Here is an 18,152-nt window from a genome sequence, read left to right as displayed (position 1 = left end):
GATGAAAACTATGATGGAAAAACAACTACACAAATGTCATCTCTAGGTCCTTGCCCTAAAATGATCCATTGCAACCAAGTACCTAATGCTGTGGGATTACAAATGTAAGAAACTCTAAATATCTGCTGATACTACACCCTAATATAACAAAACCCCAAAATATAATCCAATTATTGTAAATAATGCAAGTAATGTACATTACATTTAGCATTAAAGCTTGATTATATTTGATGTAATCTCAACTGAAATATTAAGAGAGGGCGGAAGAGAGTAGCTCCTCCCTTTAAAAAAAAAACAGCCAATAGCATTTTGTTTTTAATTAAAGCTCTGCCAGCGAGAGTGGTGAAGATTAAAAACATCAAATAAAAAGTGTCTTTAAGGGGGTGGATCATGTCAGATACTAGGGAGAATTTGATTGTTCAAGATTTGATGAGAAAGTTTGAGGTGAAAAACCATCAACCCATTAAGGCAGAAGTGACAAACCGTAATCTTGGGATGTTTATATCAGATTTATATTTTCTAAACATGAATTTTGTCAGTGTTTTGGAGCACACTAGCTAATAGATATCCTTAAAACTAATAGACTGAAAGGAACATCTAAACATTTACATTTCACAGGACAGGGGTTAAGGGTGTAAGTGTTTTTTTTGCCAAGTAGAAAATGCCAGCGTTCTTCTAAAAACGCTCAGCTGTGAGCACTTCTCCAACTGCCACACCATATTGCTCTAAAAAGTGCCACTTCTACTGACATCTACTGAAGATTTAAACTTGGTTTGGAAATAAAACCACGTTGGAACACATGCACCCTCAAAAATGTGAATAACAAATGTAAGTTCTAATTGGCTGAGATTGCTATGGCTACGTCATCCGTCCGCACTACGTCAGAGTTTTCGAGCACCGAAAACGGAGCGTTTCGGAAACGCTGGAGAGCCCGTTTTCATTTTAAAATGCTGATGCTCCATCTCAGTGTGGATGGGAGAAAACGAAGGCATGGCTGCAGACATTTGCTGATTGGGGCTTTTTCCTCAATATTAAGTAGCCTACACTAAGTTTAGTCTTGCATCCTCTCCTTGTAAGTTCAGACTTCGTAAGTTTGATATGGAAAACAAACTCCCAAGGACACGTCAGGTAAATCTTCAAAGAGAACAGTGTACTTTATAACCTCATTTACATACCCTGGCTACGTTGTTTCACTTTCTAAACAATAAAATGAAAGCATGATATAAGGAACTGCCTATTTTAATTTTGATATTAACAACTTAACAGACACCAAACATGTTGAGGCATCATGTAGCTGCATATTTATATGATCATCATCTTCACTGTATGCATATTTATAACATATATACTATACTATAGTAACAGAGCCAAAGTCTGGGAATATGTCTTTAGATATAGACAACAAGATGAATTAAATATCAATTTTAACAAATATAATAAGGATAGATCCAGCGGTAGATCCTTGATGAACCGTCCAACGTGCACAACTCTCATTGCTGCAGTGCATGCCAGAGTGTGCATGTGTGGTCATGTGATGTGCGTTTTCAGCGGTGTAATGTAGACGGAGAGTTGTTCAGAAACGATGGGTGAAACGCTAATGTGGACGCAGATCATTTTTATTCTAAAACGGCATTTTAAAACTAAAACGTATTTGTGTAAACGGGGCCTGAGTCAAGCAAGCCCCCAGTGCCTGAATGAGGTGTTAATGCAAATCCCAAGGTACATACATTTAATCTCCATCTCTTTGATAATGTAGATGTCTTAGTGGATGTCAACGGTTATGTTGATTGAATTAGGACTGTTAAAACTTCTGAATATGTGCAAAATGCCTTAACTACTTTTAAATTTACATCCTTTGTATCTAAACTACACCCGTGTGCTTCTTTAAGATAAGAATGCTGCTTGAAGACACCTTAAAGTCTCCAGCGGTGCGTTCCAATCAGCTCCTTTGTTAGGAAGTCATTTAAAGGGCTGTCTCAAATCAATTCTTCCAGTGCACTGACATGTTTGCTCCCTGAAAATTCCCACAATGCATCATAAAAATCAGGGGGCATCAATTGAATGTTCCCTTGATAAAATTCAGAAATGTGAATTTTATATCATGTAAACCAAAACACCAAACATAACTGAAGATTTTGTCCATTTATATTTAACTCTAAATGTACAAGCACCGGCCACTAAATTAGGTACATCTTACTAGTACTGGGTTGGACCCTCTTTTGCCTTCAGCACTGCCTTAATCCTTCGTGGCATAGATTCAAAAAGGTACTGGAAATATTTTTGGTCCATATTGACATGATAGCAGCACGCAGTTTATGCAGATTTGTCGGCTGCACATTCATGATACGAATCTTGTTCCACCACATCCCAAAGGTGCTCTATTGGATTGAGATCTGGTGACTGTGAAGGCCATTTGAGTACAGTGAACTCATTGTCATGTTCAAGAAACTAAAAACAGCAGTTCAAGAAACCAGGCGCGGCTGTTCAGACTGACACAGACACAAAGAGTCATGGTGTTAATTTGTTTCTTTTAATGACAGCAGTAAAAACTGAACAATTATTTGAACTGTACAACTGTTCAAGCAAAAAAAATTACATTTATTTTTATATCCTTTTTATCTACAAAGTGTGCAGATTTTGTCACTGCAATGTATTTTGGGCTTAATTACTTACTAAATAAAATATACTTTTATACTTGACCTTTACTTAAGTATACTTCTTTTTCCTAAGGGTGCATTTACTGTCTTACCAAGATCAGTCTTGTGCAGCCAGGGGGAGTACTGCTGCTCTGACAGCCAAGTTGGGTCAAAGCTAGGCATGCTCCAATCAGGATTTCTGCAGCTGATATTGAGTACTGATTCCTTGTAATGGTGATCGGCTGATACTAAGCACCAATTCTAATGCTTCAAGCTTTATAATGCATTGAGCACATTTCCCCTCCAAGTATGAACCTTAGGAGAAGATCTTGCCTTACCTAAGGGAATAAATGAAGAATGCTGCATATAATCCCTTAAACACATCTCTTATAACCATTTAGGTGTGAACGTGTCATGGCCAGAAACAACTTTACAGAAAATAATTCATCCATTCATTTTACTCTAGGGTAGTCCCTTATTTATCAGGGGTTGCCACAGCGGAATGGACTGCCACAGCAAATAATATAACACAGATATAAAAATTCTTATGAACAATTACAATTCAATTTGGAAACAAATGAAAAGAATTGAACATGTCTCAATCAAGAACAAGTTTGGAGCGTATGTTTGATGTATAAGAATTAAAATGCACACCTATAAATCTAATACATCTTTACTAAAACGAAATAGGCCTATAAACTACTGTTTATAGCAATGAGTGTATTACAAGAAATTATATCATTAAATATTTATGTTAAAAATAAAATTTTATTTATCTGGATGACCAACAATTTTCTTCTCTTAAACTCAGACAAAACAGAATTATTATTAAAGTTAGCATTAGCTCCACTATAAAAGATCTGGGTGTTATATTTGACAGTAATTCAACTTTTGAAAATCATATATCCCATGTCACAAAAACTGCCTTCTTTCATCTGAAAAATATTGCTAAGTTATGAAGTATGCTATCCATCTCCGATGCAGAAAAGCTAGTCCATGCTTTTATGACTTCAAGGCTGGATTACTGTAATGCTCTGTTTGCTGGCTGCCCAGCATCCTCTATTAACAAACTTCAACTAGTACAAAAAGCAGCTGCCAGAGTTCTTACGAGGTCTAGAATATATGATCATATTACCCCAATTTTATCCTCCTTACACTGGCTGCCTGTTAAGTTTCGTATTGAATTTAAAATATTGCTTCTTACCTATAAAGCTTTAAATAATCTAGCTCCTGCTTATCTAACCAACCTTCTGTCTCGCTACAATCCAACTCGCTCTTTAAGATCTCAAAACTCAGGGCTTCTGGTAGTACCTAGAATAGCAAAGTCGAGTAAAGGAGGTCGAGCCTTCTCATTTATGCCTCCTAAACTCTGGAATAGCCTTCCTGATAACGTCCGAGGCTCAGACACACTCTCGCAGTTCAAAACTAGATTAAAGACCTATCTCTTTAGTAAAGCATACACTCACTTAGCGGTATGATACATGAATGTGCTCCACACAGGATTCTGCATCTTGTTTATATACACTATGAACAGCAGCTACGCTAATTATTCTCTTTATTCTCTATTTCCACCTGGGGATACTCATCCCAAGACCCTCAGACCACGCAGCGTCACCGATTTGATCTAAGACCAGCGACGAGATGATCTCAAGATTTCCATATCCTGGACCAGGCCGTATCCTGAGCAGCTACTGTGGTGGTCATGGAGGAATGGAGAGCATGAGACTGATTCCTGTGACGCTTCAGGGACAGTCGAGTCTTTGCTGAGGTCCAGCTTAGAGCCTTCGGCACTTGGACTGCAGCGCTGCACAAAACTTTTGGCCAATGGAGAAATGGTCGTGCCCATCTGAGCCTGGTACTTTCGAGGTTTTTTTCTTCACCTTCATTAATTGGTGAAGTTTTTTCCTCGCTGCTGTCGCCACTAGCTTGCATCGTCCGGGATCTGTAGAGCTGCGCATGGATGGATTTGCTCTTCAGTGTTTGAACCCTCAATAGTGATTATTAAACCACACTGAGCTGAGCTAAACTGAACTGAACTTAAACTTTGAAAAGTGAATTACACTGTTTCAATTTACTATGATCTTTTATGTGAAGCTGCTTTGACACAATCTACATTGTAAAAGCGCTATACAAATAATGGTGAATTGAATTGAATTAAAAAAAAATTAATTATCTAATAATTGCAGCCAGCTTTTAGTGAATTTGCAATATTGTCAAAACAGAATTTTGTTGTTATATATGTAAAACAGCCTAAATACATGCAGGACCTTTCAAATATTTTGCTGGTCTCCAACTATTGACAGCAGATATCGCGAGTGCAAATCCCTCTGAGAGATCTTTACTGCTCTATTCATTTAACCGAAGAAATGCAACGCTTAGAACATCAATGTGCCTCTCACGATCTGTTGTCTTGCTCACTTACTCTAGTCGCCATGATTTCAGAGTATTTGAACTCATTTTGGTTATCACAGGGCCGGTATAAATTTGCGGGAGACTTGCGGAGCTTCGGGGAGAGGTCAGGTTGGATGAGACGCAAGATGGGGTGAATGAGTCACAGAGAGCATCACTCGCGCAAATAAACTAAACAGAGGTCCCATCACAGGGATGGACAAGGTCAGCAACAATACTCAGGTAGGCAGTGGCATTGACACTATGCTCAACTGGTACTAATGGGCCCAAAGTGTGCCAATAAAATATCCCCCACACCATTACACCACCATCAGCCTGAACCGTTGATACAAGGCAGGATGGATACATGGATTCATGTTGTTGATTCCAAATTCTGAGCCTACCATCCCAATGTCAAACCAGAAATAGAGACTCATCAGACCAGGCAACGTTTTTCAAATCTTCTATTGTCCAATTTGGTGAGCCTTTGCAAACTGAAGCCTCAGTTTCTTGTTCTTAGCTGACAGGAGTGGCAGGAGGAGTGGCAGGAGTGACCCGGTGGGGTCTTCCAATTCTAACCTTGACCATAAACCCATCCAAATACTCAAACAGCCATTTAAAAAGAGAAGTGCCATGAAGTGAGGACCAGCTAAAATGTTCATCCGAACCTTTGCGTTTCCTCATTCAGATGGTCTAAAGCTCAAACTGCCCCTTACAAATATTGTTGTTTAAATGCGTGCACACACACACAGTAAACTGAGTCTGTCAGGATTCCGAACAGAGAATTCATTCACTGGCGCGTGAAAGTCATGGTCTCAGGCTGGTATTTGTGCCTGGGGAGGTGAGGGCTAAATCACCGGTAGGGCCTCAGAGAGGAACGGGGCTCATACATCACTGAGGGTGGAACAGTTGGGGGCAACCAGATCTATTTTAATTAAGTCTTCTCTTTATGTTGCTTCAGGCAGATAGTTACCTGAGCACTCAAAGCTGTCATGATGCAACTACTACTGTTTTTTCTTAATGTACAACTAGAATAATTTCTAGTTTTCATTAGTGTTATTTTAGTGTCACTGAACTACATTTGTAGTTTTTATTAAATATCTACATTTGTTTTCAGAAAACAGCAGTGTTTCTTCATATTTAAACAAATCTATGACAGGTGCTTTCACACCTGTAGATCGATTGTTTTGTTCTGAAACACAAATTAAAATTGTTACAATGTTGCACTTTGTTCTTGGTGTGGTTCACTTTCACACTGCAAAGATTCCAAATGGACCAAAATAGCTAAAACAAGTCAAGTGTGAGTAGCTATGCATCATAGGCTTTACATTCTAGAGAGAAACAACAGATAAACCAAGACTGCAGTCAATTTTCCAAACGGATAAACAGCTCTTATTAATAGTTCAGCATGCTTTCACTTTCATATTTGATATGAAACACACATAACGATAGGAACGACATCCCACCCTACTCATAATTCTGTTTATTATATCCGTATATAATCACTATATCCAAAATACACTGTGATATAGCATGGTTTGTTAGTTTGTTGGATTGTATTGCTTTCTCACTACAATCAATCCGCTCCAGAGTTCGTTTCAATCGAACCGAGGACCGATTGTTTTCGTGCGGATCCGAGCGCGATTATGGATTTCACATATGCCAAATGACCCATGCTGATGGGGGAAATGCGCCATGTTCTTAAACAAAAGTCTAGGTGTAAAAGCACCCTCAGAAATTATTTTCAAAAGAACACTCGTATCCTTTCTATAAGGAAATACTATACATTATGTCTAAGCAAGCATATCAGCATAGTATCTTTCGGTTAAACCGGTTTTTAAAAGTCAGTCAGATAGTGTTTGCAGAATCACTGGAACTGTCAAGGCCTGCTGATGCACATCTGAAGGAATTAAAAAGCATGACAAGGTACAGTAGACTCCTGAAAGTGAAATTAAACAGTCTTATGTAACTGATGTTCATTTTTGGTGAAATCTAGTGCAGGGAGCAGTGTTTGTTGGCATAAACAGTGTAGAGAGGAGCGTTTCTCAAGATAGCAGCTGACACTAGCCAAAGTGTGAAGTTTAGCTGCCAAAGGTTTAAGAGGGCCGAACTGAGACTAATCTTTTTACTGCTTAAGTTTGTACAAACATAAGCAATAGCAAGATTCACCCAACACTTTTTCATTTCAAAACTGTGAGGAACACAGCTTCTGTCATGCAACTGTAGTCTCGCAGAGCCAAACCTTTGACAAACGACAGTCAGGTTCCCCCCAACAGTGGATTCTGGCCAAAATTCTGGGGGAGTTTACAAAAGAAAAGACTGCCTGACCAACATCTAAAGTGACCAATGTTTTGCTTTTATGTAGCGTTAAAAGCAGGCTTGTGTCTCGTCTGAGAAAGGAGGGCACATGCTGTTCTTATGACAGCAACAATATGATGTTACACACAGCCAATGTATTAAAGAGTTGCAGAGAAAACAGTAAATTACAAGAAAACGAGATACTGAAGCAGCTGTTCATTCTTCAAATATTAGGAGGACTTGATTGCCAGCACTGATATGTTCTGAGAAAGACATTTTTTTAAACAGCAGTTTTACTGGCACCCAGGGAAAAAGTCTTTATCTTCTCTTACAAATATTTACAAAACTGCAAACATTTTTTTGCCTTGCCAAATGATAAATTACAATCAAGAAAGTAAATAAGACCTATTTGGAACTGTAACGCATTTTATGTACTTCTGCATTTGTGTGTGAAATGAGAATAAAGGCGGCACTTGACTTTCTGTGGAATAAAGTAGAACATGACAAGTAGGCACTACATACCAGAACGGGATAAAGTTCACTAAAATAACACCTAAAGGATATTGGACAATATTTTTAACATTAACATTATTAAAACATCATTCATGAAAAGGGACAAGAGAATAGTATAAAAAAAAAAGAATGTGGCATTTAAGAAAGGTTAGAAAAAAAACAAGTTAAAGCTGAAATCATATATACACAAGACAAACATGCACCAATAAAAACTGTTAACAACAAGTCCAGAAAAACTGCATTAAGAGAGTAAAAATAGTCCATTTGTATTTTAGGGTCATTTGCATCAATCCAGGATATGATTTCATTGAATTAATGTCCTTAAATGTACAAATATCTGTTTTCACACAAGCTCACACATACATTAGCTTAATTACACAAAGCAAAATGAAAATTTGAATGTAGCAACAACCGTCTTGCCACATCCACTGTAATGTTTTATTTGTTTATTACGGTCTAATTTCTGTTTGAATGGACAAAGAGATGCATTAAACCCTCTTTTTAATTCCGATCGAAAAACCTGCCATTCAACAGCATTTCACAATGAGTACATTTACATGAACACCAATATAAGATTTTAATCCGATTAGGAAAATACTCCGATTAAAGGTCTACCATATAAACAGTAAGTTTTGATTGATTTAATCCGATTAAGGTCATAATTGAACTAAACGGAAATTGAATTAAGACATAGGGAGTGTGCCGATTTTAGTCAAATTATTGAAGTGAAGTACAGACATGTAAACACCGCAATCAAACTATTACCAATTTTTGCTGCATTCTGTGACAGGATATTCCATACACACATGGCAGTTTGACACTATTTTCTGCACCTACCAAGTCAGTAAAGGACCACAGACACCTGCACCACGAAATGCTAAGAGTTTTTTCCCATACGGTATGCAGCATCAAATTCCATTAAAACGACACTCTTTCAGCAGTTCATCCTCGAATCCAATATCTCGTTTGTCTTAGGGGGCATGAAAGAAATGTTCCTGAATGAAAGTGAAAGTACCAAACTGCGGTTAAAGTCGACAAATTATTATTATGTGTGCGTGTATGTATGTATATGTATGTATATGTATGTATATATATATATATGTATATATATATATATATATATATATATATATATATATATATATATATATATATATATATATATATATATATATATATATATATATTAATGAAGTTGCACCTCATACACAAAGTGTGCTGATTGGTTTGAACCAGGTCTCTCATGAATGAATAAATGAATGAATGAATATATATATGTATCTTATATAATATTTAATCAGTTCTTTTAATACTCTGAAAAAATATGCAACTTAAATCAGGGACAGGAAAAACTGAGGTGCTTATGTGTTACGAGCTCATGATAAAATGGGTTTTCCGCTGACTGTGCATATGCCCTCATAGGGCAGAGTGGCTCAACTGCCATACAGTTACATATAAATCATTAATAACAAGTATGACAACCTTGCAAAAACATGAGCAAATATTAATTCTACTGGTTACTGAAGAACTACCATGTTGTAATATTCAAGGGTCTGAAAGACATTTAAAATTGGTACAATATTACAGCAAAAACCCCATATTTACGTGAAATCATATGAGTTTAAAAACAGCTTGTTCTGAAATCAGTTCCTTTTAAGGACCCAGAACACCAAGCTAATATTAAATTGTCCAAAAGATCTCCCAGAATAATTCAGTATGGCCCAATTAAGTCATGAAGAGGCCGTTTTCTCCGGGGACTGCAGTGTTGGACAGGCTGCTGCTTCAGCGTCTCCTGAGAGTCTATGGATGTCCTGAACTGCTCTTCATTGTGGACGTGTGTGTAAAGCAGCCAGACTCTCCGCAGTAAAGGTTACGGCCTTATATTTTTCCACTGGGAGCTGCAGGATGCTGACTAGCCATAGGTTAAAAGATGACAGTCTTCTGCTCTTGACAAAAGATCAGCACTAAAAGAAAGTAGATGTCCATTATGACTTACACTCCAACGGTGAGGGTCAGTTGTTTTGCTCATACTGAAGACGACCAGTCAGGACGGTTGACTGATAGGTTAATGAATGATCCATCATCAGCCAGCAATGATTAAACCCAATTAAATTTGGCTACACTATTATGCTGGTTTCTAAGGCTTTCCAAGATCAAAAATACTTTTCACAGTTGACTGGGATTCATTCACTTAATACTTAAGTCAGCTAGTTGCATATCTATATTAATTTACTCTCACACTAAATAGTTACAGGGCTATACATAGGTAGGGTTAAAATAATTGGTTTAAAATGCAGTAAACAAAGAATTTACATGTTATTAAATTAAATACGGTTTATCGTAAAATGTGAGCAATGAACGTTGCTGATGCTGTTATGTGTTGCATCACAGTAATCACTTCAGATCAAGTTGAATGTGTGAACCCAAACTGATCCCCTCTTCCTTTTTACTACTAGTTATACAGTATAACAGATACCACGTTAGTTAACTAGTTATAACACAAAACGTAGGCTAAAAGAAGCAGTAAAACTTATTAAAATATATAAGGTCTAATATAATTACTCTTCAAGCCTGAAGACATCACCAGCCAAGCTTTGAAAATTCCATAATTGTTCATTGAATTACGCAACTTGGAAAAAAAAAATATTGAGAAACATGCTGAAGTACATGTACAAAACTACATATTCATTATACTTCATCTAATTAGAAGACTTTATTCAAACATTATTTGTTTGAATAAATCTGTCACTAAAACAAGTGCAGCTTGTGTAATCTAGTGTAATCAATCTCTTCATCATGGACTGTAACTTCACCATTTTCTGTATAATTTATTTTTATTTTTAAAATTATTCAACCAAGCCACTTCTCATGGACATTTAGTTGACTATTAGTAGAAAGCCATATTACATTTGAAAGTACCTAATATTAGTTTCCATCTTTTTCTTATGGCATTTTCAACAACAACAAAAACATAAAATGTGTTGGCTAAAAACACTCTGCTGGATTCTTTAAAGTTGAAATTCAAAAGTGTTTTTTGTGTGACGTGGTCATTGCTGGCCTAAATCACTGAATGTCCCATACTGAAGAGTGGCATATATCCTTCTCAATCACTTTAGCTGTGTCATGAATTCAGCACAAGAGGAATTTCACCAAATGGTCGTGGTGTATGACAAAGTTTCAGGAAATCTCGCTTGAAGTAATGCTGTACGGGTCGTTCACACATATGTGCACTTCTCACAAAAAAGATTGCTTATACACATAAATACATGTGTATAAATGTTCATTACTAACTTCTCTATAAACATAATTTGATTATAACTGCAGATTAATGACGAAATAGCCTATTGTAATCATTTGCTCCTTTGATTTTAATGGCTTCTCCTTTGTTTTTTTGCACTTCACTCTTGCGCTTGTCTATTTCTGAAAGGATTGGATGTAAGAAGCACTTCAATGATCACGCGTACGTTATCAGCTTGAGAAGTTAAACCGCTCGCACTTAGACAGCCTCGTAAAAAAGCAGGACATGGCAGATTTTGTTCTTCTTGGCTTTGTGGCTGTCCATCAAGACGACAAGGTTTGTTTGAGCTTGTGTCAACAATGGCTCATTATTATATGTATAAAGTATTACAGGGTAATGTCTCGGCTGTGTATTTAAAAATGGCAATTTTTTTGTTTTCATTCTCCGCTTGTGTATGCACTAGTGACGTTTCCATTAGCATTCAGCTACACATCTAGCACCGCCTTTTGTTGTTCTAGGTACACTTTGCAAAGGGTACCCCAAAAGTGGTATAGTACGGTTCGCTTTTTGGTACCTTTTGACAGAGGAAATGGCCATAAAAGCATACCGAACCATACCACTTAGTGGAAACGAGCCATAATAATATTATAATAATTTTATATATAATAATATTTATTCTACTATACTAATAATTGTTACTACATTATTTATTCATACTTTTTTCAATATTTGATTTGCTTATACGTGATATTTTTTTGTCATTTTTTTGCAAACCAATTAAGTTTATTTAAATTTCAGATAGTTATAAGATTATAATTTTAGGCTTTTCATATTAAATTACCTATATTTGAAATTAAAAAGAAAATGAAACATTGTTCAATTGTTCAAGTAAGTAGTTCACTAATTCAACTGTCAAGTACTTAAGTACACAAAATAACCAGAATGCCTATCCCTAGTTCTTTATGCCGCTTGACGTTTTATTTTAGTACTTCTACAACCTCATTAACCACCTGGGAAATGATCATAAACAACACAAATATACCCAGAAGCTGTAGACCTGGACCCTTCAGTGAACATCTGTTCTGTCATCACACTATAAATGATCACCAAGAATAAACCCATTTTGTTCATATATTTATATAAGCCAGATATTTAAATGCATTCTTGAAAGAATAATAAAACCCCCAAAATTTTACAAATTGCCTTGGAGAATCCAAGTAACACTTTAAATCAATTTTAATCAAAACATCTGTAAACACTGGAAGCATTTTCCTGCCATGGAATGTTTTAAAAGCAGCGCAGAAATGCTAGTTCCAGTGTCCAGTTAAATTATACCACATATGTAAGAGTACCATTTTTAACTTGCAGTTTTGAAAGAAAGATTCAATTCACTCATTAAAGGGATAGCTCTCCTGAAAATTCTGCCATTAATTACTCAGCCCTCAGCATAAAAACAATATTAGAAAAAAGGTATCATAAAAAAAGGTATCAATATTGCACATGAGCTTTTCTACGATGTAATTTATTACAGATTTGTAGTGATATGATGATCAGTGTAGTGTAATTCCGTAGATTATAAATTTGCATACAGTTGAGTATGTCACTCTCTGCTTCTGAAGGAATTTTGACAAGTCTTTAACCTAAACCAAGGTATACGGATGTATTTTATGGACGCATATTTCCTCCTAACTAAGCATTAAAACATCTTCGCTTCCCAGATCAAGACGTTTCAGGAAATGCTCACTTCCTTATATCGAAATGTGCCAACTGTCATGGCTCTATTGTGTTTTTAGAAAGATGATATCATTTACTTCAGTTTTACACAGCAGATATGAGCAAAACTATTCACTTTACACCAGCCGCTTTGTAAAAATGTGTATTTCATTTAGAAAGTGGAGTACAGTTTGCACCCTGAAAAGCAAAATAATGATTGCACATTGTCTTAACTTTGGGCTGTCCGATCATGAGTCATGTAATGAGTCAAAGTCTGCAACACATCATTAATCCATCACAAAGGACATAAAAGGTAAAATGGAGCACGCTGCATGATGGGATACAGTATCCCCTCTGGCTGAGGGCTCTTATGGCAGCTGTGAACTGGTTTGCAGTCAACAGATGTCAGACTGCTCTAATTGGCCATATTTAAGACCGTATAGTTAAAATAGTCATGTTTTGTTTAATCTGCCATGCCATTTCTTATTTTATTTTAAATACAGGATTATGTTTTGCTTAAATAATTTTTAACATACAGTCAAGTAACTCCTTTCTAATACAAAGTGAACGCTTTTGTATATTTCAATTCAAGCATTTTTTTACAAAGTGTGTGATGATTATGTCAGCTCATATATTGTTAAAAAAAACTAATAGCCTACAATATTAACATAATCATAAAAACAAACAAAGTTATATGCAAAGTCATCTGAAGCATTCAATAATTTTGTGTTTAACAGACAGTTTTTTATTGTACAAAACATCCTTCCTTGATGGCCTAATGAAAGAACCAATTCATGAACAAACCAGTTATTGTGCCTTTAAAAGACACTTTTCATTGTGCTTTTATGTCTTCTTTGAATCCTGAAAACTTAACTTTATTAATTGTCATTTAATTGTTTATAATAATTGCATAAAACTACATCCAACACATTTACATGTAATATTTTCTGGTATTTCAATAAAATGCAATTAAATGATTTAAATTTTTTGGCAACATTTTTGATGAAATCCTCACACTATTTCCCCTTTTTAAGAAATATAATAGACAACACCCAACATCTGTGTGATGAGAACCAAGTGAATCACTCATGAAATCAATTCATTTTTGCTGAATAGATTGTGACCTTTAGTCAGAAACCTGACTGTTCTGTTTGCAAACCTTTGCTGACATGGATTTTTAAAAATTGTGTAAACTACAGCTTTTACAGTTCACCAAGTTGAAATTCAGATCAAGTCTCTAATGGCATTTATCAGTGCCTCATACATAAACCATACACTATGACTAAAATACACACAAACATTCAAACCAGGATATTTGCCTCTGAAAAACAGTTGGTTCCTCATAAGAACACCTCATGGAAATCTAAAAATGGGCATACAACTTACTTATTCCCAGAAAGAGTGGTTCTTATGACCATGGACAATTATTAGCCAAGTCGTGAAACAAGTTGCATATAAAGTAATATATGAAGAATGACCATTATAAGCAAATTCAGAGGCTCTTTCACAAACAAAACAACCTCACTTGAGGCCTGAGAGGTGGGTTTAAACACTCCCCCATCGTTCATTGGTTTGACTGCTATACTATGTCTGCCTCCTAATGAGAAAACATCTGTCTGACATTAAATGCTCACATGTAAGAAAAGGCTGCAAGAGAGTTCCAGTCTATTCATAGTCAAAGCAATAATCTATCCCAAAGATGAAAAATACATTGACAATATACACTTAACATGTCATGCAACTATTAGAAAATTGGTCTATACATTTCCATAATTGAGCCAAGTGAGGAAGAAATAAAATGTATGCCGCTCCGCACTAGGGCTGAACAATATATCATTTGAGCATCGATATCACAATGTCTGTATCTGCAATAGTCACATCGCCGGATGAGATAAAAATATTATTGTATAAAATTGTTTATACAATGATGACCACGTTATTTTACATTTGATTTTTCAATTTCCATATTTAACTCCTCAGAAAACCATAAAGCGCTGTTTATATCACGTTCATCTTTTCAAAGTTGTATTATATATACTTTTATTTCATTAACTTTTTATGCAGATGTACTGCATAGAAAGACTTGACCACCCGTCAATCTAAATGAACGAGGTCTTTCCATATAGAGTTATTCAAATCATCTGCTCAAATTGTATTTATATCACAACAAAACATCGGTATGTAAGGTTTTCCCAATATCATGCAGCCCTACTCTGCACTGATAATTGCAGTTATATCACTTCCTCACAACCATTTATTTGTTTGCGAGTTAGATATAAGGCTTACTCCAACTGGTAAAGAAATCAAAGTGTTGAAAGTTTACTTTTAATATAAAGGCCTACATAAACATCCATAAATGATGGATTGTGAAGCCGCTTGAAGAAAAATCTGTAAATCGCACTAAATGATTGCATAATCTTTCATTTACAGTGGAACTAACTTGAAATGCAGACAGTTATGAATCAAATTATTTTAACTGGGGGTTTGTTAGAGACCAATGCAGTGAGGATATATTCACACTGGTACCAGAGGTAAAAAAAAGTTTACAGTGTAGCCCTACATTGCTTCAACTTTGCTTTTCAAACCCCAAGAACACAACTGTTCTGATAAATGCAACAACAAATTTCCACATGCTGATAAAACTGATGGCTCATAGTACTGTTTTCAGCAATGTATAACCAATCACCTTAACGTCTTTAAAATGTATTTGGGGGTTCCATGACCCATCAAAGATGTTGGCAGGTCTTTATCACAACAGAATTAACATTTTTCACCAATAGAACAGTTGATATACCAGACGGACTGGCACCAAGCCATACAAACCTCCCTTTGTCACGATTCTCATTTAAATTACCTTGCTTTATCAAACATGACTTCTCACCTTCTATATAATGAGCAGAGTCATGTCTTCAAGCTCCCATTCTCCTTCTCAACTATTGCATCTTTTTTTCATCCTTCATCAAACCTCAGCCTTAATAGTACACAATATTCTCAATAGCACTGTCAAGACTCAATGTCACAACCAGTGACTCTGCGCACTCAAAATCTCTGACGCGCAACAGTGAGTTTGTGACATTCAGAACCTGCCAACAATAGAATGACCTTTCTGTCATTTTTAATTGCCACCTCATACATGGGCATAACACACACAGTGAAACCATACATATACCTGCATATTACTACAGACTGACACTACTATTAGTCTGTTGTTGGTTGTAGCTACTAGCGTCGCTAAACAATACCTGTAAAGAAACATAATATTCCTAACTGTGTGCAAGATGGAGAAAGTTTGGCATCTTGCACAAATCAATTGTGTGCTTTTGATTGGTCTTTTGACCCTTTGAAACACTGAACTGCTTCACCCCCTTCCACAACCTGTGTGTGAACCTTTGATCAATTACAAATCAGACTTGACCACTCAAACTTACGTCAGTCAACTGCATATCAAAGAACACAAAAACAACTGTCAAAGGGACTTTTAAGCAAACATCACAGCAAAACATTACAGACACAGTCTTTGTGATGCAAGAGTATCGTCACAGTCTCAATGAAGGCCAAAGTTGAATGAAGAATTGCAAAAGACGGCGTCTACTGCTAATATCAAGTAGAAGTTGCTCTTTTTAAAAAAAGTAATACTTAAAGAGAGGATTTGGCTAACTGGTGTGCAACGTGTGCCTCAATTCACTTTTCATAGAGGCACAATAAAGACATATCAAGTTTCTGCCATGCAAATACCTGCATCTTGTACAACTCGCAGTCCAGCATGTCACTAATTGTACCCTTATAATTCAGTCTGACCTCACTGACATCTCTGTTCCAACCATTGTTGTTCTCCATGCATTAAGTAGGGATCGGTTTGATTTAATCTAAGGCGACTTTAGGTTATGGTTAACCTTTTGATATTAGTTTGCGTCACTGAGGACACCAATAAGCTTCTGATGCAACAAAGATGTTGAAACTTTAACCCGCAATAAAAATCTGATAAACTTAAATATCAGGTTCTCACTTCAGACAATGAACTGGATGATGAAAGGCTTAATACAGTTTTTTTGAATCCGCAATTTGGATTCAAATTTATAAATGATGCAGAGTTGGCTCAGAACCAACTGTCAGGAATTGAAACAACTGCAATTTAGACAAAAGCGAACGTATCAGTGTTTCCTAAAACTCACTGAGTGTAAGTTACTCGGTTGAGAAGAAATATACTTAACAACTGGCCAAAAATAATGCTTGAGACTTTAAATACTAAGCTAACACGATGTACAATGGTTTTGGGCAGTATGCATTTCAAAAATTGCACGTGATTACCTAGAGGGATATGCGAGCATCACAGGCATACAAATTAAGGAGTAAAGTGCTTCAAATATCCACCAAAAGATAAAAGAATCCATACAGGAGAACTTCAATAGACAACGTTTACATGGTTTACTAGTTTACTTCTCCCAAAATCATCTCCCTTATTTGCGCACGTGACCGCGCGTAACTACAGACACCAAAGGAGTCAAAAGCGAACAACGTGACAATAGCCACCAACGTCTTTCTCTAAAACAATGTAGTGGGGTGTCACAAATTCACTTTTCAAACAGTAGTATTCCTTAAACGACCATAATGTGTCTATCTTTAGGTCTGCGCGTGGTGCGACATCACGAATGATGTAACTAACCCGAAACACAGTGAAACGACCACAAAGAAAGTGTGCTTGCACGCTCCAGAGTTCAGGTCAATTCATTGTGTTGCTAAAAAGCCCCGAGATGCGCCGTTAAATGGACCCCTACTCTCTCCAGCAGGACCATGCGATCCAAATCAGACGTCTTTAAATACTTCTGTGAAACACTTACCTGAGAGTTTCATTCACCAGCCCGGTTGTAAGTGTGTGTGCTACGCGTCTGCGACCTGCGATCCCGCTTCACCGAGCAGCATGGAGAGCTCTGAATGGCTCCGTGAATTTGTGGATCTGTGTGGCGTGAGCTTCCCATCCGTCGTGTGGTAGAAACTCCGCTGCGCATGCGCACAACAGCCGCGCTGCCCCATGCGAGCGGTATGTGTTGCAATAGTCTCTCCAGTTACAAGGACATTGAAGAGTTCTGACTTTGACCGTAATGTTATAATCTCACCGGGACCCTTTGAAGCTAAAGCTATTTATTACTTATAATTTGATTATAATGATAACGCAGAAAGGTGCGATTTAAAAATCATAATGTAAAAGTTAAAAGGAACTTTTGTAGTTGTCTCCAACCAGTTAAAGATGATTTGGTCTTGATTTCGAGTTGCCTAAAATAATTAAACATTGTTAATTCATGACATACACTATTGAAAATACTTAAGTGCACTTAATACGTGACACTTTGAAAAGTTACCCCAATTAA

General features: G+C 36.5%; 1 protein-coding gene across 1 annotated transcript in view; it reads right to left on the bottom strand.

Moving 5' to 3' along the window:
• slc16a1b (solute carrier family 16 member 1b) overlaps positions 1-17,769 on the bottom strand; it is a 36,424-nt gene extending 18,655 nt beyond the window's left edge. The window contains exon 1 of the mRNA XM_056463515.1: positions 17,625-17,769. The gene's annotated coding sequence lies outside the window, so the exon portion shown is untranslated. The remainder of the gene's footprint in view (positions 1-17,624) is intronic.
• Positions 17,770-18,152: the final 383 nt, after the last annotated feature.

This window comes from Danio aesculapii, chromosome 8 (genome assembly GCF_903798145.1).
Source record: "Danio aesculapii chromosome 8, fDanAes4.1, whole genome shotgun sequence".
NCBI classification, from domain to species: Eukaryota; Metazoa; Chordata; class Actinopteri; order Cypriniformes; family Danionidae; genus Danio; species Danio aesculapii.
This window is presented reverse-complemented; position numbering and strand designations above follow the sequence as displayed.